The sequence below is a fragment of the Panthera pardus genome, unplaced genomic scaffold (assembly GCF_024362965.1).
Source record: "Panthera pardus isolate Hobbes unplaced genomic scaffold, ASM2436296v1 HiC_scaffold_26, whole genome shotgun sequence".
Taxonomy (NCBI): Eukaryota; Metazoa; Chordata; class Mammalia; order Carnivora; family Felidae; genus Panthera; species Panthera pardus.
In genome coordinates this window covers 1,016,193-1,040,278 of record NW_026526832.1, presented here as the reverse complement: position 1 = coordinate 1,040,278, position 24,086 = coordinate 1,016,193, and the positions used below count along the sequence as shown (strand labels likewise).

Here is a 24,086-nt window from a genome sequence, read left to right as displayed (position 1 = left end):
TTTCAGCAGGAAAAGACAACTCTGACAAGTTTAAGCGAAAAGGGAGAATTGATTAGAAAGCTAGTGGTGTTGCCCCTGGCAGCCATGGAAGAGTTTCAGGTGCTATAAATTGACTTCTCATTATGGAGGGTGAGGACTGACTTCCCACAGACCACACCCCGTCACCCCCTCACACACACCTCTTCATCATCCCGGTGGCTTATGTTCCCGTTCCTTCGCAATTCTATTTTCCGCAGAGTCACTAAGCGTCTTGTTTTTTCAGTTGCCTGGTTTTCTATGCACTTCTTGTTAATTCAGTCCCAAACTCCTCCCTGCCCCCAGAATGACAGGAGTTCTCAACATGTTCAGATGCAATGGATCTCCATCAATTTCATCATCTTGAAGAAATCTCTCCCAGTGCCTTTGACCTGGTCCTGTCTTTTTTTTTTTTTTTTAATGTTTATTTATTTTTGAGAGAGAGAGAGAGACAGAGTGTGTGCAGGGGAAGGGCAAAGAGAGAGAAAGAGACACAGAATCTGAAGCAGGTTCCAGGCTCTGAGCTGTCAGCACAGAGGCTGTATGTGGGGCTTGAACCCACAAACCGTGAGATCATGACCTGAGCTGAAGTCGGACGTTTAACCGACTGAGCCATCCAGGCTCCCAGACCTGGTCCTGTCTTGTGTGGACTGCTCTTCAGGACTGATATGTGGGGTGGTCATGGCATCTCACCTGACCAGCATCCTGGGGATGTCTTGTCTGCACACATATTTAAGAGTGGGGCACAGAAAAGTGAATTAGAAGCCCCATGTACATATGTGGGGCTTGCCAATGGGGACTTGATTGCACAGTGATCTGGCTGGGCCAGTTCATTGGGAAACCTCTGATGCCAGTATCTCCAGGTCTTTTTTCTCGGGCTTGGTCAAATTTGCCAGAAAAGTTTCTGCCAGTCTCATGCTCAGAAGGAAGAAGCCTGCCAGTGTTCTGACTGTGGAATGGGGGAAGAGAGGCGGTGGTCTCCTCATTTTGTATGTAGGATGTCCATGCTTAAACCTCCTGTTTCCAATATGCCACCTGGGCCCCCAACTGTGACTGATGTCTCTCAGTCCAGAAAACTGATTTTATCCTTTCCTAATGGAAGTCTCTAGTGTCTCCTGCTGGGGTAGAGGAGGGACCGCCACTCACTAAGGGCAGTGGGGGAGGAGTTAAGGAGTCTAATGGCTTCTTAAATCCACATTTAATTAGTCGTCTTGTTTTTATGCCCAGTTTTAACCTTACTCCAAGTGAGTAGTACCTGCTGCCTCCTACCTCAAGTTCCTGGGGGCTCCATGGTGTAAACAGGGGAGTATCTTGTTTTTTGGTTTTTGTTTGTTTTTTTTTGCATAGCCGGTCTAGGATTCAGCTTTCTTTTTTTTTTTTTTTTAAACGTTTATTTATTTTTGAGACAGAGAGAGACAGAGCATGAACGGGGAGGGTCAGAGAGAGGGAGACACAGAATCTGAAACAGGCTCCAGGCTGTGAGCTGTCAGCACAGAGCCCAACGCGGGGCTCGAACTCACGGACCGCGAGATCATGACCTGAGCCGAAGTCGGCCGCTTAACCAACTGAGCCACCCAGGCGCCCCTAGGATTCAGCTTTTAATGCTACGAAGTGAGCATTAGTCCAGTTTGAGTCAAGTGTCCCTCCTAAGCCAATTAACTTTGGCAAAGAGAGTAGAGGCCATGGCTGGCGTGAGAGGGTCCAATAGTGTGATGGGGGTAGAGTCATGTTTTACTAACATGGCAGCTCCCAAGGTCATAGAGATGGGGAAGGGCAGTCCCTAGGAAAGGAGATGAATAGTCCCTTAGGATCTACCACAGCTAGGAAAGAGGAGATTGAAATCTGGGGCTCTTTTTATTCTCCCCATCTTGTTGGTCATCATAAGGGCAGAAATGAGAGGGAGGGGACAGGACGAAAAAGTAGTCATCACTGCTCCTGGGGTAGGAGCTGGTGTCCACAGGAAACTTCTGAGTCTATGATGCTATTGGATTAGGTGAGGGAGAAGATAGTGTACACGCAAAAGCTGGAGCAGGCAGAGGGACAGTGGGCAAGTCTCCAGGAGGGCACTGAATGGGAAGACCGTGGGAGAAACACTGACGTACTTAAGTAAGAAGGTTGCCCAGCAAAGTGCTCCTCAAGAATTTGGGAATCTTTCAGGGGTGGTTCACAAGGACTTGGGAATACATGGGCTCCTCTCTGGCATTAGGGCTGCCTCAAGTCTCCCACTGGGTATCTTCTGGGCACCACCAGGTTCTGGGAGATACTGGCATGTTGTGATGCCAACATGGCACGTTGTTCTATTGCAAAATGGGAAAAGACTTGGTTCATCTCTTTTGTGTTACACTTGTTGGAGGGGCCTAAAGCCACCTGCGGCCACACCAATTTGAAGAATAAAAGGGTTTTCGCTTTTTGTATTTCCAACCTGACACACTGGGCCTCTCTCCTCCAACAGCCATGACTCTCCTCCAACAACTCTTTTCTGGGCCAAGCTGGTCATGCCTTTGGGATGAGAGCTTTCCGAGAAGTCTGCTCAGTCATTCAGGCAAATCAGCTGCCAGACACAGTCTTGCATATCCAGGCCTCAATTTATGCCCCAAATTATGTTATCCTAGTCTCAACACGTTCGATACGTTTTCCGGCACACATTGATTAACGTTGGGGAAATTCACCTAAGAGGCACGTAAGCTCTGCCCCTCTGACTCCTGGGATTAAAAGTGGGTGAGACTCCGCGCATGTGTGTTTAAGGACAGTCCTTTATAAAGCAGGACTACCATTGCTTTCTGTGGTAACAGAATACCCAACTAGTGGGGGCTTATGCCTGGAGTGAGCCAACTGGCCCACAAGCCAAATCCGGACTGTCACCTGTTTTTGTAGAGCACATGAGCCAAGAATGGTTTTAAAATTTTTTAATGATTGAACAGAAATCAAAAGAAGGATGAGATTTTGTGACATGTTAAGATTCTATGAAATTCAAGGCTCAGTGTCCATAAGGAAGTTTTACTGGAGCACAGCCATGCTCTTTCCGTTATGCATCATGCATGGCTGTTTGCATGCTCCAGCAGCAGAGTTAAGTAGTTGAGATAGACATTGTGTGTTCGCAAAGTCTAAAATATTTACTGTCTGGTTCTTTACAGAAAAGAAGCGCTGATCCCTGGCTTAAACCGTAACAAATCTGTTATTTCCTTAAGAAATCTGAAAATAAGGCATTTCCAAGGTTTAGTTCAGTGGTTCCACAAAGTCTAGGTGCTAAGGTGACATATCTAAAATTCTCCCAGTCTTGCCTCATAGTCACAAGATGGCTGCATCGGCTTGAAGCACTAGTACTCACAAAATCCCATCCAAAGGCAGGAAACAAGAGAACAGCAGGGGGGCAGAGAAGGACCTTTTTAGCATGCTTCTTTAAATTCATCAGAGAGGAAAATTCTTTCTCCAATTCCCCTAAAAAGCCTTATTCTCAATCTCATTGGCGGGCACTAAGTCAGTAGATCACACGACATCCCATGCTGTCATGGAAGCGGCTAAACGAGAAGGGGAAGGAAATGGCCATTGGATAGCGGACTGTAAGTGACTGCCACATACACAAACTGTCGCTGTGGGCAAGTGGTGAGTCGGTGGCAGTGGTGTGAGAGCCAGCTGCACACACCTCTTTCCTTCCTGCATTTAGTGATGTCACATTGTTGGTTTGAAGTTGGTCAAAATTGACAACGGTGGGGGTATTTATGTCACAGAAGTCAATAAATACTATAAATCAAGTGGTTTTGTCAGCACATGACTGATTAGGGATGGTTTTTATTTGGCTATACTTTTCCAAGTTTTCTACAATGAACATGGGTTAATTTTATAGTCAGAAAAAAAATGTTTTAAGAACAAAAGAGGCCTCACCTTATATCATATACAAAATTAACTCAAAATGGGTGAAAGATGTAAACATAAGAGCTGAAACTATAAAACTCTTAGAAGGGGTACCTGGGTAGGATGCGTGGGTGCTCAGTCACTTAAGCATCCGACTTCAGCTTAGGTCATGATCTTGCAGTCCGTGAGTTCGAGCCACACGTCAGGCTCCAGGAGCCTGGAGCCTGCTTTGGATTCTGTGTCTCCCTCTCTCTCTGCCCCTCTCCTGCTCGCACTCCATCTCTCTCTCTCTCTCCCTAAAAAATAAACAAACATTAAACATTGGGATTCTCTTTCCCTCTCTCCCTCCCCACCCTCCCCCCCCACACTGTCTCCAGAAAATTATATGCGCCCCCCCCACCGTGCTCTAAATAAATAAATAAATAAATAAATAAATAAATAAATAAATAAAAGATTATTATACTGGGGCACCTGGGTGGCTCAGTCAGTTAAACGTCCAACTTTGGCTCAGTTCATGATCTCACGGTTCGTGAGTTCAAGCCCCACGTTGGGCTCTGTGCTGACAGCCCAGAGCCTGGAGCCTACTCTGCATTCTGTGTCTCCCTCTCTTTCTGCCCCTCCCCTACTCACTCTCTATCTCTCTCAAAAATAAATAAACATTAAAAAAAATTTCTTTTAAAGATTATTATAAAACTCTTAAAAGTAAACACAGGGGAAAAGCTTCATGACATTAGATTTGGTAACAGTTTCTTACATGTGACACTGAATGTATAAACAACAGAAGTAAAAATATATAAATTAGACTCCCTCAAAATGAAAAACTTCTGTGCATCAGAAGACATCACAGTGTGAAAAGGCAAACTATGAAATGGGAAAAATATGGGCAAATCTTACATCAGATAAGGGATTAAGATCCAGTATATAAAGAACTACACTGGACAACAAAATAGAAAACAAATGACTCCATTAAAAAATGGGTAAAGGGGCACCTGGGTGGCTCAGTCGGGTAAGTGTCTGACTTCGGTCCAGATCATGATCTTGCTGTTTGTGGGTTCAAGCCCCACGTCGGCCTCTTTGCTGTCAGCACAGAGCCCGCTTCGGATCCTCTGTATCCGCCCCCCCCCGCCCCCACCCCTGCGCTTGCTTTCTCTTTCTCTCAAAAATAAATAAACTTAAAAAAAAAAAATAGGTGGAGGACTTGAGTAGACATTTCTCCAAAGAAGATATACAAATGGCCTATAAGCACACGAAAAGATGTTCAATAACTCAATATCACTAATCATTAGGGAAATGTGAATCAAAATCACAAGGAGATATCAATTCATACCCCTTAGGGTGGCAACTATAAAAACAAACAAACAAACAGAGAATAAGTGTTGGTGAGGCTTTGGGGAAATAGGAGACTCATACATTATTGGTGAGAATGTGAAACGGTGCAGCCACTATGGAAAGCAGTGTCGTGGTCCCTCAAAATATTAAAACTAGAATTATTCTATGATCTGGCAATTCCATCTCTGGCTACACATCCCAAAGAATTGAAAGCAGAGTCTTGAAGAGGTGTTTCTACCCCCACGTTCATAGCGGCATTATTTACAATAGCCAAAAGGTGGAAGAATCCCAAGTGTCCATCAATAGATAAATGGATAAACATAATAAGGGAGATAGATGCATGCAATGTATGCAGCCCCACCTGGGGCTGGGGTGGGGGGAAGGGGGCGTTGTTATTTAACAGATGCAGAATTTCAGTTTTGTAAGATGAAAACAATTCTAGAATTTGGTTGCACAACAACGTGAATGTGCTTCACATTGCTCAACCCTATACCTAAAAGGGGCTAAGGTGGTAAATTTTATGTTACATGTATTTTACCACAACTAATTTTTTTTTTTTTTTTTAATTTTCTGGGGACAGTGTCTGGAGCCATTTAGAATGGTCCAGTGTCTGAAATACCGTCTCAGGTGGGTCCACGACACAGCCTCTAAGGAAACTAGGCTGTCCCTGGTGGTAGAATTGTTGACCTTTATACCAAGAAGGTTAGGAAAGCACCAAAATGTGCGTGTGGCTGTGCCCAGGCCGGCATCGAGGAGTTGGTGCTGTGAGACCTCACCTTCCTATGAGGTTGTCTCAAATGAACAAACACGTCAGCAGGGCCTTTGGCGGTTCCGTGCCTGCTGTGTCCGTGAGGGGACTGAGTGTGCTTCCTCACTGAGGAGCAGAAAATCTTGGAAAGTTTTGAAGGACAGAATACAAGCACAGAGTCAGAAAACTAAATTTAAAAACGAAGCTTTTTTCACTATATGCTAACTAACTTGGATGTAAATTAAAAAATAAAATAAGATAAATAAAAATGAAGCTTTTTTGAGTAATGGAAAATTTTTTTGTAAAGGTTAATTTAAGCTTGAGGTGGGAAGTGAAATTAAAAAAATATTTTGAGGGGCGCCTGGGTGGCTCAGTCAGGTGAGCATCCCAGTCTTAATTTCAGCTCAGGTCATGACCCCAGGGTCGTGGGTTCCACACTGAGCATGGATCCTGCTTAAGAGTCTCTCTCTCTCTCTCTCTCTCTCTCTCTCTTTACCCTCCCTGTTTGCCTGTGCTCTCTCTTTCTAAAATTAAAAAAATGATAATAATTTGAGTCCAGGTGAATCCAGACTCCGGGACAGATGACTTCCTAAGTAGCTGCGGACATGAGCTGGTAACTCAGGCTGGATGGTGAAATCCCTGAAGACCACGGGAGCTGGACTTCTGGGCTATCTGGGTTCGAAGCAGAAGCAGACAGTCCTGCCCACTTCCGATTTGGGGGGCTGCTCTCTGAAACGATGAAGAGTACCAGGTTAGGATTAGAACATTGTGGTATACTTTAGATGTTCACCTGTATGGGGCACCTGGGTGGCTCAGTCAGTTGAGCGTCCTACTTCAGCTTAGGTCATGATCTCATGCTCCGTGAGTTCAAGCCCCGTGTCGGGCCCTGTGCTGTCAGCTCAGAGCCTGGAGCCTGCTTCGGATTCTGTGTCTCCCTCTCTCTCTGTTCCTCCCCTGCTCATGCTCTGTCTCTGTCTCAAAAATAAATTAATACAAACATTTAAAAAAATGTAAATGTTCACCTGTAATTAATGCTTTAACATAAAAGGTACAATAAGGTATAATTGTACTTTTCACAGGATTTTAAAGAAATATGAATCCATTGTGTGTTACAGGCAGCAAGGCCAGTCACTAAGCCACACATTTAAATCCGATTCATCAGTGTCTTTCTTTCATTTCTTGCAGGGCTACTCTGTTGACTGTATCTATAATCCTATTTGGAAAAAACATCAAAAGTCTAAATCTGAGACCTGTTGTAAAAGTGAGACTGGAGCCTGACTGCCTTCCTGCCAGCCACCCAATACCCACCTCCATGAAAGGACCTGGAGGGGAGCCATCTGGGGCCTGAGAGAGAACACAGTCTGTTTGAGAGACCTGGTCAGCATGACCCTGTCCTGAGAATTAATTTTGGCTCTATGGGTGGACAGCAATGTTCCCCAACGTCTGATCCTCAGTCTCTTTTATCTCTACACAGATTCAACAATTACATCTGTATGGGTGTCTCTAAGCCCCCACTTCGCCTGACCTCTCTGGTATCTCCAGTCCCACACTTCCAACTTCCGGAGAGAAAGTTCCACTTTGCTGCCTCACCCGTGCTGGCCCCCAAGCTCAACGCTCCTAGTTGAGCTCATCATTCTACCTCCTGGACCTGAAACCTAGAATTATTTGCAACTCCTACCACTCCCTTGGCACAGGTAACCCATTAGTCACCACGCATAGTCACCCACTGCTGGTAACGGCTTTCACACTCATCCCATTGTAAATGGCTGTGAGATTGCCGTGGGTGTCCAACCTATCATACAGATCAGGCAGAATGGGACCCCGCCTGGAACAGGCTGGCATCAGTATGGCAATCTGTCACTAACAGCAGAAGCTGTAACAGGAGTCATGGGCAATGGGGTAAGATGAAGAGATGTGGTCAAGGTCAGCGCCAGATTCCCCAGGCTAAGAGGGCTCAGACAAGCAGGGCAAGTATAAGAATTAAAGTCAAGAGCCAGAGCAGACCTGGGAACTGAGCTGGTTTGGGCTCGTAGGACAGAACATGGACACTGTGACTGGATTCTAGGGACAGAGTTTTGCTTTGCGGGGGGTGGAGGGGGCAGTGAGTAGGGACTCTTGGAGAGGCCCAGGCCTGTGCTTTCTTAGCTGTGCCGTGGCCAGGCGTCATGGAGCTGTGTATCCTTAACACATTTCCTCTTCTCCACCCCCCTGCCTCACTCCAGCCCAGGGTGACTCCTTATTTGCCTTGACTTTGAGAAAGCATCTCTATCTGCAACCCTGCAGTCTCTGGAGGGGAGCTACTAATATCTATTGCACACCTGCCAAGGCCTTTTGTGTATTTTATCACATTCATCCCGACAGCAACACTGGAGATAGATGGTGACATCTGACATTTGTTCGGTGACTTTGGTTTCTATTTTATTTTCACAAGCACTAACTCATTTGACCACTGGGTAACCCAGTGAAGTGGTCAGAGCCCTATTCAGCAGATGAGAACACTGGGGCCAGAGGGATTAAAGTGACTACCAGAAGTCACCCAGGTCCCTAGGACTCCAGGTATCGCCCAGCAGTATCTGCTGGAAGTTGTTAGAAACAACAGCAGGATCTCGGGCTCACCCCAGGCCACTGAACCAGAATCTGCATCTGAACCCGAACCCCGCGGGGGATCACTGGCATGTTAAAGTTGGCCTGAGTAGTTGTTCTAGGAGTCTGTACTAGAAAGCAGCCTTACAGGGCTAAGTCAGCTGCGGTCAGCGATGGCGGACACAAATACCCCAAGGTTACCTGCAGCTCTTAGAGTCAACACTGACCGCTGGCCATCGGTGGGGAGTGAAACTGACAGAGCCAGGGATTGGATGGAGAGAGAAGAGAAAGAGAAGTCAAGTCAAGGGGCATTTGTGGAGCTTCTGCTGGGTGCCTGCTGCTATGGCCCCAGGCATACATAGCAAAGAGGCCGGGGAGCTGAGGGTGTGTTTGGGGAGCAAGACACAGGAGCCAATGCGGGAGGACTGCGACCCAGCACCTGGAAGCAAGCTGAGTGCTGGAGAAGCTGCTGGTCCAGCGGCAGTGGAGGGCCCTCCTGGGGGCAGGAGAAGGAAGGCAGGAGGATGCCACTGGGCCGGGGTGTGCTGGGCCCTGCAGACCAGGCAAGTGAGTGCAGGTTCAGTCTGGCAGGCAGTGCCTTCAGAGAGCCTGGGCTAGAGAATGTTCTGGTGCCTACTTCTCCAGCCTTTGTTTCCCTCACCAGTCTCCTCTTCTCAGGGAAACACCTGTGCTTACAACCCCCTTAAGACGTTGCAGCTTGTAGAACTGCTCCCTGCCAATTCTCAACAACCAGAACTGTGTCCATCAGGCCCCTTCCCTGCTTTCTGAGTCTTGATAAAGCCACCGCTCTTCACCCGGTCACTCCGCCACTCACCTTGGGAGTGATTTCTGACTCCTCCCCTTCTTGTGACCTTGACATTTAGTTCAACTGCTTCTGTCTGAATTATCTCTGATGAGAACACATTTTATCTCACAATGTCTCCCTCCTTCTAGTATCTCCACCCCACACTCGGGAATTGTTGGAGGCTTCTTTCGTTGGGTCCAAATTCCGCAGCCTGAGCTGCGGTTCTCAGCTCTCCACACCTTCCTCCCACTTGGCCACGTCTCTCATTTTCCTCAGTGCTCCTATTGAGACAGCCATCCCCGTCGTTCCTGCCCTCCCCTCCCTCAGATCCCTCGTGTCCATTCCTGCTTGTCCGACCCTACCTGGGGAGACTTCGTGTCCATATGTCCTCTATCCAAAGCCTGCTTGTCTTTCTATGCCCGTTATATGCTTTTGCTTCTTTTTTGTTGAGATTAGAACCAAGCATTTGTGGCCAGGATTATAATGATGATCCTTGTTATGCACAATTGTCATAGAAAAGACTGGAATTAAACAGCAATGTAGTAACCGTGGTGGTCTCTGGATTCTGGGCAATTGGTAATTTTTTTTCTTTCTAATTTTTAAAAAATATTTTCCTTTTTTCTAGGGCAACCATGTAGTACACTATAATTAAACAAAGTACATAAACTATTATGCTTTCTAAGCATGAATTGCAGCCAGAGAAAGGCTGCTGTTCAGGAAGGCGGCAGTTGGGTGAATCCAGGTAGTTGGCCTTGGGAGGGCGGAGAGGTAGAAAGCACGGTAGTTAATTCAGACCTGGGCTTGGATCTCAACTTTGCACCTCACTCTCTGACCCTGGGCAAGTTAGTTAACCCTCTGAGTTTCTACATATGCTAGTGGTGTGGCCTTGGGGAACGAATTTAGCCTCTCTAAGCCTGATGATTCATTTAACAACTTTAATAACTATGGAACTATGTGCCAGGAATGGTTCTGGATGCTGGAGTCTAGCTGTACACAATTCAGACAAATTCTCCACCCTCGCGGAGTCTCTACAGGGGAGAGGCAGATAGTAAACAACCAAGAAAGATGTAATATCTTTTCTTAAATGCTTTTTCTTAAGTTTATTTATTTTGAGAGAGTGAGAGAGTGGCGGGAGGGGCAGAGAGAGAGGGAGAAAGAGAATCCCAAGCAGGCTCTGTCAGCTCAGAGCCCAATGAGGGGCTCAAACTCCCCAACTGTGAGATCATGACCTGAGTTGAAACCAGGAGTCAGATGCTCAACCGACTGAGCCATCCAGGTGCCCCAGAAAGATGTAATATCTTCAATGTTGATATGTGCACACACAAACACATATATGATATCCCATGTGGTGGTTAAGTGCTATGAAGAGAGTAAAGAGGAGTCTAGAGACTGGAATGTGGGAAAGTTTGCAATCTTAAATAGGGTGGTTCAGGGAAGTCTCACTGAGGAGGTGACATTTAAACAGAGACCAAAAGGAATGAGAGAGCCAGCCCTGCGGGTGCCCGGGGAGTGAATTCCAAGCCAAGAGGACAGCAGTGCCAAGGCCTCCGGGCAGGAGTGGGCTGCGGGTCTGAGGAGTGGCCAGAAGGCCTGTGTGGCAGGAGCCAAGTAGGGGGAGCGGCAAGAGATGAAGCCAGGGACGTGGAGGCAGACCAGATGATGAGAGCCTGGTAGGCCATGGTCAAAGCCTAAGAATACTGGCAAGAGGGGCGATGGTGGATATATTTTGAAGGCGGAGCCAGTGGGATATGCTGATATACTGACCATGAAGATACATTGCTGATATATTGACCACGAAGAAACACATCAAGAAAGAGTCCTGGAACCAATTTTGATCTGAGCATCAGAAGAATGAAGTGCCACATAGCAATTTACTGAGCTAGGGAAGTTCTGTGTGCCTATTTCATCCTCTCAATAACCAATGCTGTGGTGGGACCAGCCCTTGTAGTTCTTACAATGATTGCAAGACATTCTTCAGCAATAATCATCAGGAAATTTAAAAAAATAAATAAAGGTTTATTACTTACAGGACCTGGAAGTTACATAGCATAATTGGGGCCACACAGTGAGGTCACGGGGGAGAGAGAGAGAAAGAGAGAGAGGGAGAGAGCGAGAGAATGTACATGCAGGCCTGGAGTCAAGGGTGGAGGCCTAGGGTTTCATGGACTCCCTCTGTCTTGGTGACTTTTTTTTTTTTTTTAACGTTTATTTATTTTTGAGACAGAGAGAGACAGAGCACGAACGGGGGAGGGTCAGAGAGAGAGGGAGACACAGAATCAGAAGCAGGCTCCAGGCTCTGAGCCATCATCAGCCCAGAGCCCGATGCAGGGCTCGAACCCACAGACCGTGAGATCGTGACCTGAGCTGAAGTCGGACGCTTAACCGACTGAGCCACCCAGGCGCCCCTGTCTTGGTGACTTTAAAACACAAAAGTGGGAATTTAAAGCATGGGATGAGAAAAGGCAAGTGGCCCAAAATGATCAGTTATCAAAATCAACCAAAATCTCTGAAATAAAGGAGCCTCGGTCCAGGGAGCGGCCCAGTTCTTTGTCCAGTCCTGTTGCTTGCTAGGAGAAGTAGATGCCTCTTGGAAGTGATACCTTGGCAATCAAAGCTTAAGTTGCATTACAACTTGCATTACAAAAAGGAAGATCATCTGCCAGAGTTTCCACTACAAGAAGACTGTGGAAGGAGCAGGTTTAGGGGCACAATAATAGGGTTTGATTTTGGATAGTGTGTCGGCCATGTCTATTAGATGTCCAGGTCAAGGCATTGAGCAGACAGTTGAGTATTCAAGCCTAGAGTTCAGGGGACAGGCCAGGGCTGGAGATATAAACATAGTTGCTGTCAGGGGCACCTGGGGGGCTCAGTCGGTTAAGCGTCCAACTCGTGGTTTCAGCTCAGGTCATGATCTCACAGTTCATGGGTTTGAGCCCTGCATCAGGCTCTGCGCTGATAGGGCAGAGCCTGCTTGGGATTCTCTCTCTCTCTCCCTCTCTCTCTGCCTGTCCTCCTCTTGTGCTCTCTCTTCCTCTCCCTCTCTCTCTCTCTCTCTCTACATGAGTAAACATTTAAAAGCAAAAACATAGTTGCAGTCAGCCTAGAGAGATGGACCTCATTTCAGGGATGAGGTCATCTAGTTTGAGCAAGGATAGATAAAAAAGAATGACTGAGTCCTGGGGCGCTCCAATGTTAGGCACCAGGAAGATGAAGAAGAACCAAAAAGATATATGGTGAAGGAGGGGCCAGTGAAAAAGAAGGGAACCAAGGAAGAGTGGAGGCCCAGAGGCCAGGTGAGGTGTTGTTGCTGCTAGTGTTATTGACAGACTGGGTTCAGCCTACACGTAGGTGATGTATGACTACTTTGTCAACAGTTTCTCTGGAGGAGTGGTATTATGGCTATATTAAAGAAAGGTCACCACCATTTTCAATGGCCAATTGTTCAACAAATGAATTCCATCCAAGTGAATGCAACAGTCATCTTGCACTCCAAATTAGGTTTATCCTGACCTCACACAGCCACCTGTGATGGAAATCCAGCGGGAACAAGGCAATGGTGGGGGCGGGGTGGGGGTGAGGGTGGGGGGCAGGGCTCAGAAGGAGGCCACATTTGGAATTCCAGGAACACAGATGGGGCCTGAGATCCCACAATAGAGATTTGGTCTCCGGGGAGCCTTGTGAGAGTCAGGGGAGGTCCTGGGCCCAGACCCGGTGTCCTGGTCCATCAACATGGTGACACCCTAAGCAGAATGAGGAAGCAGGAAGAGGAGTCAGTTGTTGGAAGAGATGCGTTCTCGTGTATGTACATAGATGTTCTGGCATCTGGTGGAGCCCCAGCTTCCTTTTCTGTGACCCCTGACCTGCCGCACCTTAGAGTTGCCATTCCCTCACCCTTCTCCATACACGGGTATCCCCTCTGATGTAGCCCCTGACTGTCATCTGTTCTTGCCCCTCCAGCAGCACGGCCTTCGATCCTCTCAAGTCAGCACCCCCTCTGGTCATGGTCACCGGCCTCCCTGCCGGCCCTCCCTCCCCAGGGCCCCCCACCCCACTGTAGAACTGAGCCTGAATTCACACAACAGCCACTGCCGAAACTTTCTGTTCCCTGAAATCGATAAAGTCTCCCTCTTGTTCCTGCATCACTAAACAGGTACAGCTCATACTTCTTGAAGCCACTGTCCCTTCTTATTACTCTGTTTTCTCAGAGCCTAATCATTCTGGGCACATTACAACCTTCAGAGAGACCTGCTTTACTGAAGTGAGACTTTACATATAAGACAGAACAGGAGGATGCACCAGGGCTCACCCCAGAGTAACCCCAGGGATCATAGTGGGGGTGGGGGGTGGGGAGGAGGTGGGGATCACAAAGGAGGTCACCCCCTTCAGCTAGACAACTGTACACTTTGCATTTCATGGAGGGACAATCTCTTTTTGTCATCCAGTTGTAATTTGCAACACTCTATATAGTTCACGGGCAAGGAACAGAATGTTTCGCCACAGGATGATTCCACCCCTGAGGAGCCAACCCACGGCCTTGGCCTTCTGAGAAGGGCCATTAACTGAGCCAACTACGCAAGAAAAGAACTAATAAGGCACAGGCCTGTGGCTCAGGGAGTTTGGTGGTCAGGGATGTGCGTGCGTCTAGGTAGCAAACTTCAGGGTCACGGGATGCCCCTGGAAGGAGAGCATGTCCCCTGCTTCTCTCATTTGATCCAGCCAACGTTGTTTACCACTGCTGGGGTGCCCCACAGGGCCCAGCTCAGAGTCCAGCTCTGAGAGGGTGGCAGAAGGGTCCTTGACCCTGCCCTTGAAATGTCCGTAGTCTGGCTGGGGTAAAAAGATATTTAAGAACTCAGGGTCATTTAGAAGGTGAAGGGAATGTCATGGGAAAACCAGGGTGCTCTAGCCTGAAGCGTGAGACCTCAAGGCTTCTTAACATCTTGGCTCCTCAGCTTCCCTAAGAAACGAGGCCAGTGCCATCTGTCCTTCACTCTCGCCTTGGGCATCTGGCAAAGTAACAGGTGGAGGGTAGTGAAGGGGAGAGAACCCGGACCGTGGGCCTGTCGGGGAGGTTAATCTCTGGTCACTTCCTGTCCATTCTCAGGGAATGTTCGAAGCAGGGGAGTTTATCCTTCCTCATCTCAGGCAGAAAAGTTGAGCAAGATGTGACCTTGCTATGCAAGCTCTGATAATAAAAATCCCATGGTTAATCTAGCTTATCTCTGGAAAGATACACAAGAAACCAGTAACACTGCTTTTCTCTGGAGAGGAGAACAGAGCAGCTGAGCAAAAGGTACGGGAGGGACACCATCTTTCTCTGTACTAAATACTCCTTCATGGCTTTTTAATTGAATGACCTGTGATTATAATATCTAACAATAAATATAATTCCAACTGAAAAGTGGTTCTGGGAATCGGTTCGAGGTTGGGACAGAGCCAGGAGCTGGCTTTGCGTTGGGTTTCCTCCCTCAGATACCCTTTTTCTGAGCTTGAGGGGCCGGTGAAGGGAGATGAGAGCAGACCTAAGGGCTTGGAGTGCCCTGCAGGCCGGGCCTGGTGTGGCAGCTGGACCCGGGTGTCTCATGTCCGCGTCCTTCCAATGAGAAGAGCACACCTGCCTCTCTCTTTGCCTCCAGCTCTGGCACAGAGCTTTCCACCAGGCCTGGGAGCCTGGTGGAGTCGGGGTTGGGGGGGCGCAGTCGGCACAGGCCGTCCCCTCTGGCGCAGGGCACCGTGTGCTCACCGGCCTGCAAGCCCGGGGGGCCTGAGCTCAGCAGCCTCACAAGTTTCATCAGCGACAAGCAGTGCTGGAAAGGTGGGCAAGGGTCATGAGGATGTGCGTATGGCTGAGGCACAGCTGAGGGCAAAGGTCAGGCCCAAATAGCATGGAGGTAGATGACAAGGAAGGCCTCGTTCAACCCTGGCATGGACAGGGAGGCCAGCAGTGGCCACTCTCACGGGTCCTGAGCCAGAATGCAGGGGCCGGTCCTGAAGCCTGCTTCAACCCCCAGGCAGCGACCCCAACCCAGCTGGTGGCAGCCTGAGGTTGGTGTGGCCTGTGAGCCTTGGTCTGTGGGAGCAGCTGACACACAGGGGCTGCCACGTGAATGCTCCGAGCACCCTCCTCCCATCTCTGTGCTCCCAGAATGTCTCCAAGCCTTCTCAGACAGGCATGGCTCCCGGCGTACCCCGCCCCCAAATCCACAACTTGTCCTCCCAGCCTCCTCCACTGGATCCCCGGCACCCCTGAGAAAAGTTTGTCAGCCTCGGCAGGGTCCCAGTGACCCAGTCTGCTTGCGGAAGGCTGCCTGTTGCTCAGATGTGTGCCTGGGGGTCAGAATGAAGGCAGCGTGAGGACACGGGAAGACCCTGTGGACGTGACTCCTGGTTCTGCCAGGAGAACTCTCTGGGCCTTAGCTGCTTCGTCTGGGGCTTCCCTACATCACGGCACCATCCCTTGAAGCACTAATTAATCATGAAAGCACTTTGTAAAATGTGGCACACATTATCCGTGTTGTTATTACACGTCCTGTTATATCACTGAGCTCTTAGTAAACTGATGCTGAATGAATCTTCGTCTTGAGCTGATGATGACTCAGGAGGGTGGCCTTGGCATTCCTACCTTCAGCCTGGGCATCGAAAGTGAGGGTGAGGGCCGGTGGGGGTAAGTCTACCCTCTAACAGGATAAGAGGGTCTGACCTCCCCGAGGAGGGCAATTGGGCCAGTGTTTGACAGAACCTGAGGGCCAACAGGTGCCCAGGCCCTCTTTGAACAGGTCCCCTGGGAGCGGGGCTCTAGGGCCTAGCTCTGTTCACAGGCTGCCCTTGCAGGGGAGCTGGACTGACTCAGAAATGCTCAGCACTACCCCAGCTCCATGCAGCAACTGCTCCCAGATCTTCAGGTGACCCTGCTCTGCTTCCAGAAGGAATGGAACTACAGACCCAGTAGGCCAAGGCAGAAGGGAGTGAATGGGTATGTTTTTTAGAGTGCGGAGGGGTACAAGAAGCTCCATGTCCTGGAGGCAGGCTGAGCTCACCCACCTCTGGCCTTGCATCAGCTGCACAGCTGGCTGCCAGGCCCTGGGAATTAGGCAGGAAGCTCCCAGGAGCCTCCTAACCTTGCTTCTTGCTCTTCGGGAGAGGGTGGCAAGGAGGAGCTGGCAAGCCCGGGGCTCCACAGACTCTCCATTTCCAGGTCAGCCAGCTGCCCCAATTCCCAGCTTCCTGGGCAGCATATGGCCTGTGTGATCAAGGACAGGCACAGCTGAGGGCCCTGGGAGGTCACCCAACCTGCCCAAGGTCTCCTTGCTGGAAGCCTTCCTAAAGTTGGCGGTATCTCCCAGGTAAATGTGGGGACTTTGGAGCTGATTCCTCTCTGGCCCCTGATATCACCACTTAAAAAAATTTTTTTTTAATCTTTATTTATTTATTTAAAAAAAAATTTTTTCTTTTAACGTTTATTTTTGAGACAGAGAGAGACAGAGCATGAACGGGGGAGGGTCAGAGAGAGGGAGACACAGAATCTGAAACAGGCTCCAGGCTCTGAGCTGTCAGCACAGAGCCCGACGCGGGGCTCGAACTCACGGACCGTGAGATCATGACCCGAGCTGAAGTCGGCCGCTTAACCGACTGAGCCACCCAGGCGCCCCAATCTTTATTTTTGAGAGAGAGACAGAGCATGAGCAAGGGAGGAGCAGAGAGAGAGGGAGACACAGAATCCAAAGCAGGCTCCAGGCTCCAAGCTGTCAGCACAGAGCCCGATGCGGGGCTCGAACTCACGAACCAAGAGATCATGACCTGAGCCGAAGTCAGATGCTCAACTGACTGAGCCACCCAGGTGCCCCCTGATATCACCACTTTACCACTAAAAATGACCCTCTACCAATAGCAGCAGGTGCTACAGATGTGGGCCAGATGTGTATCATGGAGACTTTCATTGTAGCCTTTCATCTCACCCTTGATTTATTAATGATTCACCTCAGGGTTGAATGTGACAAGTGGTTCACAGAGGGATTCCCCTTCCGTTATTCTCCCCAGTGTGTGGGATTTATAGAATCGGTGAGAACTGCCCCGCAGCTCCTGTGTCCCTGACTCCTCCTGGGGCACAACAGTGCATGTTCTCAGTGTCAGTGCCATACCAGCTCCCTTCTGCCTGGAGCTTCTCAAAGGGGCATGTGGAGTTTCTGGGGATTCTGGAAGGCACCTATCAGTCCTCCTCACTCTACTGCCAGCGCTCCCTCTTGCCAGTGTCCTGCTCCAAGCACACAGGGCCTGCTATCTGTGATGTCCTGAGAGCTGAGTTGAGAACAATGGGCAAAGGAAAGGAGACCCTGGAGGGCTAGAGCAGAGAAGGCAGACTGGGGGGCAGGGACACAGGGGTTCATGGGAGGCCTGGGTCAGCCCTAACCTAGTGCTTCCAGCTTCTCCTGGACTCAGTTTCCAAGTCTTCCTCAGCTGGTCCCCATGTCCAGGCCTTACCCAGACTTGTGCTGCTAGAGAAAAAATGTACACACCCCCACCCCCAACCAATCACAGACTCCTGTCCCCTTCCTGGGCCTTAATTTCCTCATCTGCAACATGAGGAGACAGGACAAGATGGATAAGATGGTTCCCCAGCTCAGGTGCTGTAGGAGTCCATGACAGCATTCTTCTGCTAGAACTTTCTCTTTCAGTTCTCTCCCCTCCATGCAGCCCCTGCCTCGGTGTTTGTTCTTGGGTTTTTGCTCCTGGTCTCAGACCCTCTGCCCTAACTTCCAGGCTTTAATGGAGACTGGGCTGATCCACTCATTATCTCAGGACAAACATTAGACTATTCCAAACCTACATTTGCCTTTTATAAGCTATATCTCCTGGGTTTTCATTTAATCCAAAACGCTCTGTGGAGGGGGTGCTTCTCCGCAAGGAGCGCGTAAGAGATCTCAGCTGAGAGGGCAAACCTTGTGAGGCTGAGCAGGGACGACTGGAGGGGATTGGGGGGGTAGAGAAGTAGAGAGCATAGAAGGAGGTAGGCCAGGCTGTGAAAGACACACAGTCCCAGGCAGCATGCAATTAGCCCCAGGCCCTGAAGATATCGAGGTTGGAAAGGCCCTTGGAGGTTACTTAAGCCAAGCACCCTGCCCCTCCTATTGCATTTTATTTTATTTTTCCCTGCCTTTCCTATTCCATTTTACTTCATTAATTGTTTAATTTTTTTGAGAGAGATAGGAGAGTGCGTACGCGTGGCTGGGGAAGGGGCGGGGGGTGGGGGGGACAGAGGATCCAAATGGGCTCTGTGCTGACAGCAGAGAGACTGATGCAGGTACAAACCGTGAGATCATGACCTGGGCCGAAGCCGGACACTTAGCTGACTGAGCCACCCAGGCGTTCCTTTTTCCGACTCCATTTTAAAGATGGGGCCTAGCAAAATCAAGTGACCTAAAAGAAAGTATAATTTAATACCAAAAAAGGAGGAAGAACTTGATTTCCCTTTAAAAGATGGTCCTTTAAATGGAATAATTTTGCTTCAGGAAGAGCTCATTCTGGGAATTGCGTTTTTCTCCTTTTTTGTCAACAACTGGTGATGTCATCATCATGGTCCATGGGTGTTCTGAGGACCAGATTTGGAAACCACTGTCCTGAAGTCCTTCTGTTCCCAACATCCCTCTGTCTCTTCAACAAGACTTGCAAACTAAACAAAGGAGACATCTGGGGTCAATCTAGATTTAAAAAAAAAAAAACACTTTTAAAACGACCTCAGTATCCCTATAAATGGTCACTGCAGCTGTAAAGGAAGCAGAAACCTGTCGCTCAGAGTAGGGTGCAGGCAGAAACTCTGTCACAGGGCTCTGGACCAGGAATCGGACTTAACTCCATGCTGAGCAGATCACGGTAGGTAGGTAGGTAGGTAGGTAGGTAAATAGGTAGGTAGCTAGCTGGTTCCTCTCACATCTTTGGCACATGAGGAGGATTCTGGGAGTATTGATTCTGGAAAGACGGTGAATGTGTTCTCCCAGACTGGTGGAGACAGCTGTTTTTTATGTCCTCTTAACTCAAGGATCTTTAGAGATTGGGAGTGAAAGTGGGGAGAAGAAGTCCTTTAGTAGCTGTGGAGGGAGAACGAGATGCTAGTTTGTTGCCTGCCATATAATATGCACTCTGTAAATACTTGTGATTGATGTGTGGGATGTGTGACATAATTTATGGTAGATCTAGAGCCTGTCGGACAAGTCTAAACTCTGGTTTTACAACTAACTGCTCAGAAAAACCTCTGATGCCCCCAAACTTCAAGGACACAAGTGCCTGTGGCAGGCAGGAGTCTTCTTTACAAATATCAGAAGCCATACTCCCACCAGCTTAAACCAAAAAGGGTTTCTAGCTCACATAGCTGGGAGGGACACAATAGCAAAAGCTGTGACCTTGGGGCAGAACCCAGTGTCTCCAAGATACTTGCTCTTTGTCTTTGCCTAACTTTTGCAGATAGGTTCTGTCCATGTGGTGGGGACGCCAGCCATTTGCAGCCCAAACTCAGGCTTAGAAAAAGGGCTTCTCTCTCTCTCAACATCAATATATCTATCTCAGAGAAGGCTTTGATTGGGCCTGCTTTGGTCCTAGCCAGACCTAGGTCACATGCCTGGTCCTATGGTGAGGGAACTAGATGGCATTACCAGGAGGAGGGGGGATGGGAAAGCCAGGTGGGCAGACAAAACAATAATCATAGTACCTACAATACCTAAAGGTTGCATGTATGTGTGTGTGTTTATGCGTGTGTGTGTGTGTGTGTGTGTGTGTTGGGGAAGCCCAAGTCTGAAAGAGCCTGTTAGAGTGCCTGGGTGGCTCAGTCAGTTAAGCGTCTGACTTTGGCTCAGGTCATGATCTCACGGTTCATGAGTTCAAGCCCTGTGTCAGGCTCTGTGCTGACAGCTCAGAGCCTGGAGCCTGCTTTGGATTCTGTGTCTCCCTCTCTCTCTGCTCCTCCCCCATTCATGCTTTGTTTCTCTCTCTCTCTCTCAAAAATAAACATTAAAAAACAAAACAAAAAAACCTCTGATAAGAAAGAAAGAAAGAAAGAAAGAAAGAAAGAAAGAAAAAGAAAGAAAGAAAGAAGAAGAAGAAAGAAAGAAAGAAAGAAAGAAAGAAAGAAAGAAAGAAAGAAAGAAAGAGCCCATGAAAAGGGATCATGCTGGGGCGCCTGGGTTGCTGTCGTTTAAGCGTCATACTTTGGCTCAGGTCATGATCCTGTGGTTCATGGGTGCGAGCTAGCGTCAGGCCCTGTGCTGATGGCTCAGAGCCTGGAGACTGTTTTAGATTCTGTGTGTGCCCCTCCGCTGCTTGCACTCTGTCTCTCTGTCTCTCTGTCTCTCTCTCTCAAAAATAAAATAAAAACATTTAAAAAAATTAAAAAGAAAAAGAAAAAAAAGAAAAGGGATCATGTAAGTGGGACCAGAACCAGGCTTGGCCTATTCACAGGATTATTAGGTACCAATCATTTGGCTGCACTACATGTCAGGCTCTGCATTAAGCTAAGTATATATTACATACATTATTTCTCATTCTCACAGTAACCCTAAGAAGTGGATATTATTAGCTTCATTTTAAAGTTTTGTTTTTTTTTTTTTTTAAGTTTATTTATTTTGAGAGAGACAGAGAGCATGCATACTCACTGGAGCAGCAGAGAGAGAGGGAGAGAGAATCCCAAGCCCGCTACGAGATGCCAGGCTGTCAGGGCAGAGCCTGATGCAGGGCTCACCAATGGTGAGATGACCTGAGGCAAAGTCAAGAGTCAGACACACTGAACCAACTAAACCATGGGCACCCCTAGCCTCATTTTAAAAGTAAAAGAGACAGAAGTTAAGGTTACACAGGCCGTGAGTAACTGAGCCATGTGCAAACTTGGGTCCTTTAGACTACAGAGCCCATGTTTTTTGCCCAAGGTCAGGTCGCTGCTTTAGAAACCAAAGCTGAAAGCTTGCTGAATGGTGGCAGAGAGCACACTCCCAGCCCCAGCAGGTGTGGTCTTGCCAGGGTGGGTAGCCACGACTTTCATGCATTTCCTGGCTGCATACTTCCTTTGTCCCCTGTCCTACAGGCCCTTCATGGCAGATGGAGACAGGCAAACCGCTCGTGGTAATACATGGGCTTCTTCACCAAATGGATACCAAATGGTATTTCTCCCAGACTTGGTCCCCCAGTTAGTGACTCTGCCTGGAAATTTCTAGAGTCTGGCCTGTTAGGTGAGAAGAAATGGGATGGGGTATGGATGGACACTGGCATGGCAAAAAACAAAAGGATGTCACCTCTTACCTAAGTCACAGAAATATCTGCAGGCCCTGATTATTCTCCCTACCCCTGTGCTGCCTCTCCAAACCACTCAGCACTTCACAGCTAGAGAGACCCTCCTGAAATACTACCCCTCCTGCACCCACCCTTGCTCTGAATCTCGATGGCTTCCCTTTGCCCACATTCATTATGGAGGCTTCTCAGGCTCCCCTGGACCACCACTCTCCCCCACACACCAACTTCTCCAACGTTCTCTTTTATCACTGCCCCTAACACTCCGGAATGCAAAATACATGCAACACCAGGATAGCAACAAACCATATGAGGCTATTTACATTTAAATGAATTAAAATTTATTGAATTATAGTTAAAAATTCAGTTCCCCAGTCACACTAATCACTTTTCAAGTGCTCAATAACCTCTTGTGCTTGTGGCTACCATACTGGACAATGTAGATCTAGAATGTTCCTATCACCACAGAAAGTTCTACTGGACAGAACTAGGTTGGACTTTTCTCTCACAAAGGAAGATCTGATTAAGGAATATTAACAAACAGCTTTAGAGGAATTGAGGGTAGACTTGACCTATTCAGCGACTCTCAACAGATTTTGGCATCTATTGTATTCCAGGTCCTGAATACACAATAATGGGCAGTAGTAGCTTGGTCCTTTCCTGGGAGTGAAAAGGCAGTTGCTAGAAGGTGTCCTAAATGCCTGAGCCCAGGTTTGGGGATCTGGGAAGGCTTCCTGGAACAGGGGACATCCACGTGTGACGTGCAGGGTGAGGAGGTACTAGCTAAACTGAGTCACTCTCTAGACCAAGCTCCTTTTTGGCCCTCAATGGCCCTCATCACAGGCTGTTTCCACTGCTTGGACTGAACTGCCTCTCTTTTTCCCCAGGGAGGGAAGGGGTGAGGCTAGTTCCTGAAAGTTAGTTTTCTAACTGGAACCAAGCAGAGTCTCTGTCAGGTCACCAACTCAAGAGCTCTGTGCTGTGGTCTCTGCTACCCCCATGGGCCAGCTGGCTTTGGGGCTAGGCGAATTCAGGGCTAGAAAAAGCCGGCCCTAGGGGAGAGAGCTCCTCAAGAAAAGTCAAAGCTGAGAATCTGGTGGGAGATGCCAGAATCTGATTGTACCTTAAGGCCCACCCGGAAGTTGGGCTCTCCACCCTCTCCAGCCCCTGAGTTCCCACCTGGTCAGGTAGGGGAAGGCCCAGAGGGAGCCAGGGCTGACTAACAAAGCCAGGGAAGCCGTCCTTGGACCTCCTGTCCCCCTGCTTCTGCGGGCGTCTCCAGCTGCTAATCCCCTCCCCACATCACACAGCTGTGCCCACCCTCACCTGGCCCTGTGCCACCTGCCACATGCTGCTCCTCTTCCAGGTGGCCTGGCCAGAAACTACATCCCTGCTGGGACTTGAAAGTGGCAGTCACTGACCCGAACTCCCGTGTGTGTTCGTCTGGGAGAGAGGCGCTATGGCCCTCCCCACCAGGGGACGCCTGCACTGTCCTCCCCACTTTCCAGAGAGCGCCTTACCTAAGCCTCCTCCCCCTAGGATAATTGCGTAGAGACAATTATCGCCGCCTCTGTTACAGACATTAAGGAGCGGGTAATCTGTCACCGGCAGTGACGGAGAAAACCGCCAACGCCCCACGACCTTGGCCCCGATATCGCACTTGCATCTCACGGTGCCCCGGGGCACTCTTCTGCCATCTCCCCGCGCTCCCGCCAGGGCCTGGGCGCGATCCGAGGCCTCCCTGCCCGCCAGAGTCCGGGGGCCCGGCCGGGGGGTAGGAGGTCCGGCCCTCCGTGCCAGCCTGAGCGCCAGGCGGCCTTAGAGACGCCCTTTGTTTCGCGGCGCTCACGGCTTCTGCGCAGTCACGGTCACATGGCGCTTCCGGCACGGGGTGTTCCGGGCGCTGCGCCAGGGCCCGGCGGCGCCCCCAGCCCAGCGCTGCCTCCGCCCCGCCCGCCTGCGGGCTGCGCGTCATTCTCGGACCCTCCAGGGTCCCTGAGCGACGGCCGACCTTCCCGCCAGGCACGCAGGCGGCTTTGCACTCGGCCTCTTGCCTTCTCTGAACTCCACCCTTGGGCTTTCCGTAGCTTTTGATCTTAGCACTGACATGTCAATTACCCATTTGCTTCCTGGGGTACTCCTGTTTCCCCTACTCTAGACAACACCGAGTGAGCAAAGTCAGGCTCATTCCTCCCTGGGGGAACACGATACGGCAAATAGTGGTGGACAAGTACTTAACTAAGTCCGTGCTCATCATTTAATGGGGCGGCAGAGACAGCGCCAAGCGTTTCCTACCCCTTCTCCACTCTGACCTCCACAAACAAAATAAAACAAAAATCAGCCACCCCGGGCTGGCCTCCACTGACCGGCTAAAGGCAAAAGACCCAATCAGGGGCAGAAACGGGGCTGGCCCTTCTTGCCCTGGCCTGGCCACCACGGCTCCATCACTCCCGGGCCCAGTCTGTGCCCTGGGACACTTAAGAACCT

The 24,086-nt window shown here is 49.2% G+C and overlaps 1 long non-coding RNA gene across 1 annotated transcript; it reads right to left on the bottom strand.

Annotated features, from left to right (window-relative positions):
• Nucleotides 1-18,742: 18,742 nt before the first annotated feature.
• Nucleotides 18,743-23,434, bottom strand: LOC109263795 (uncharacterized). Its single transcript, XR_002078400.2, has 2 exons — nt 23,120-23,434; nt 18,743-19,027 (listed from the first exon to the last, which is right to left on the bottom strand). It is a non-coding gene; the product is annotated as an uncharacterized LOC109263795 (long non-coding RNA).
• Nucleotides 23,435-24,086: the final 652 nt, after the last annotated feature.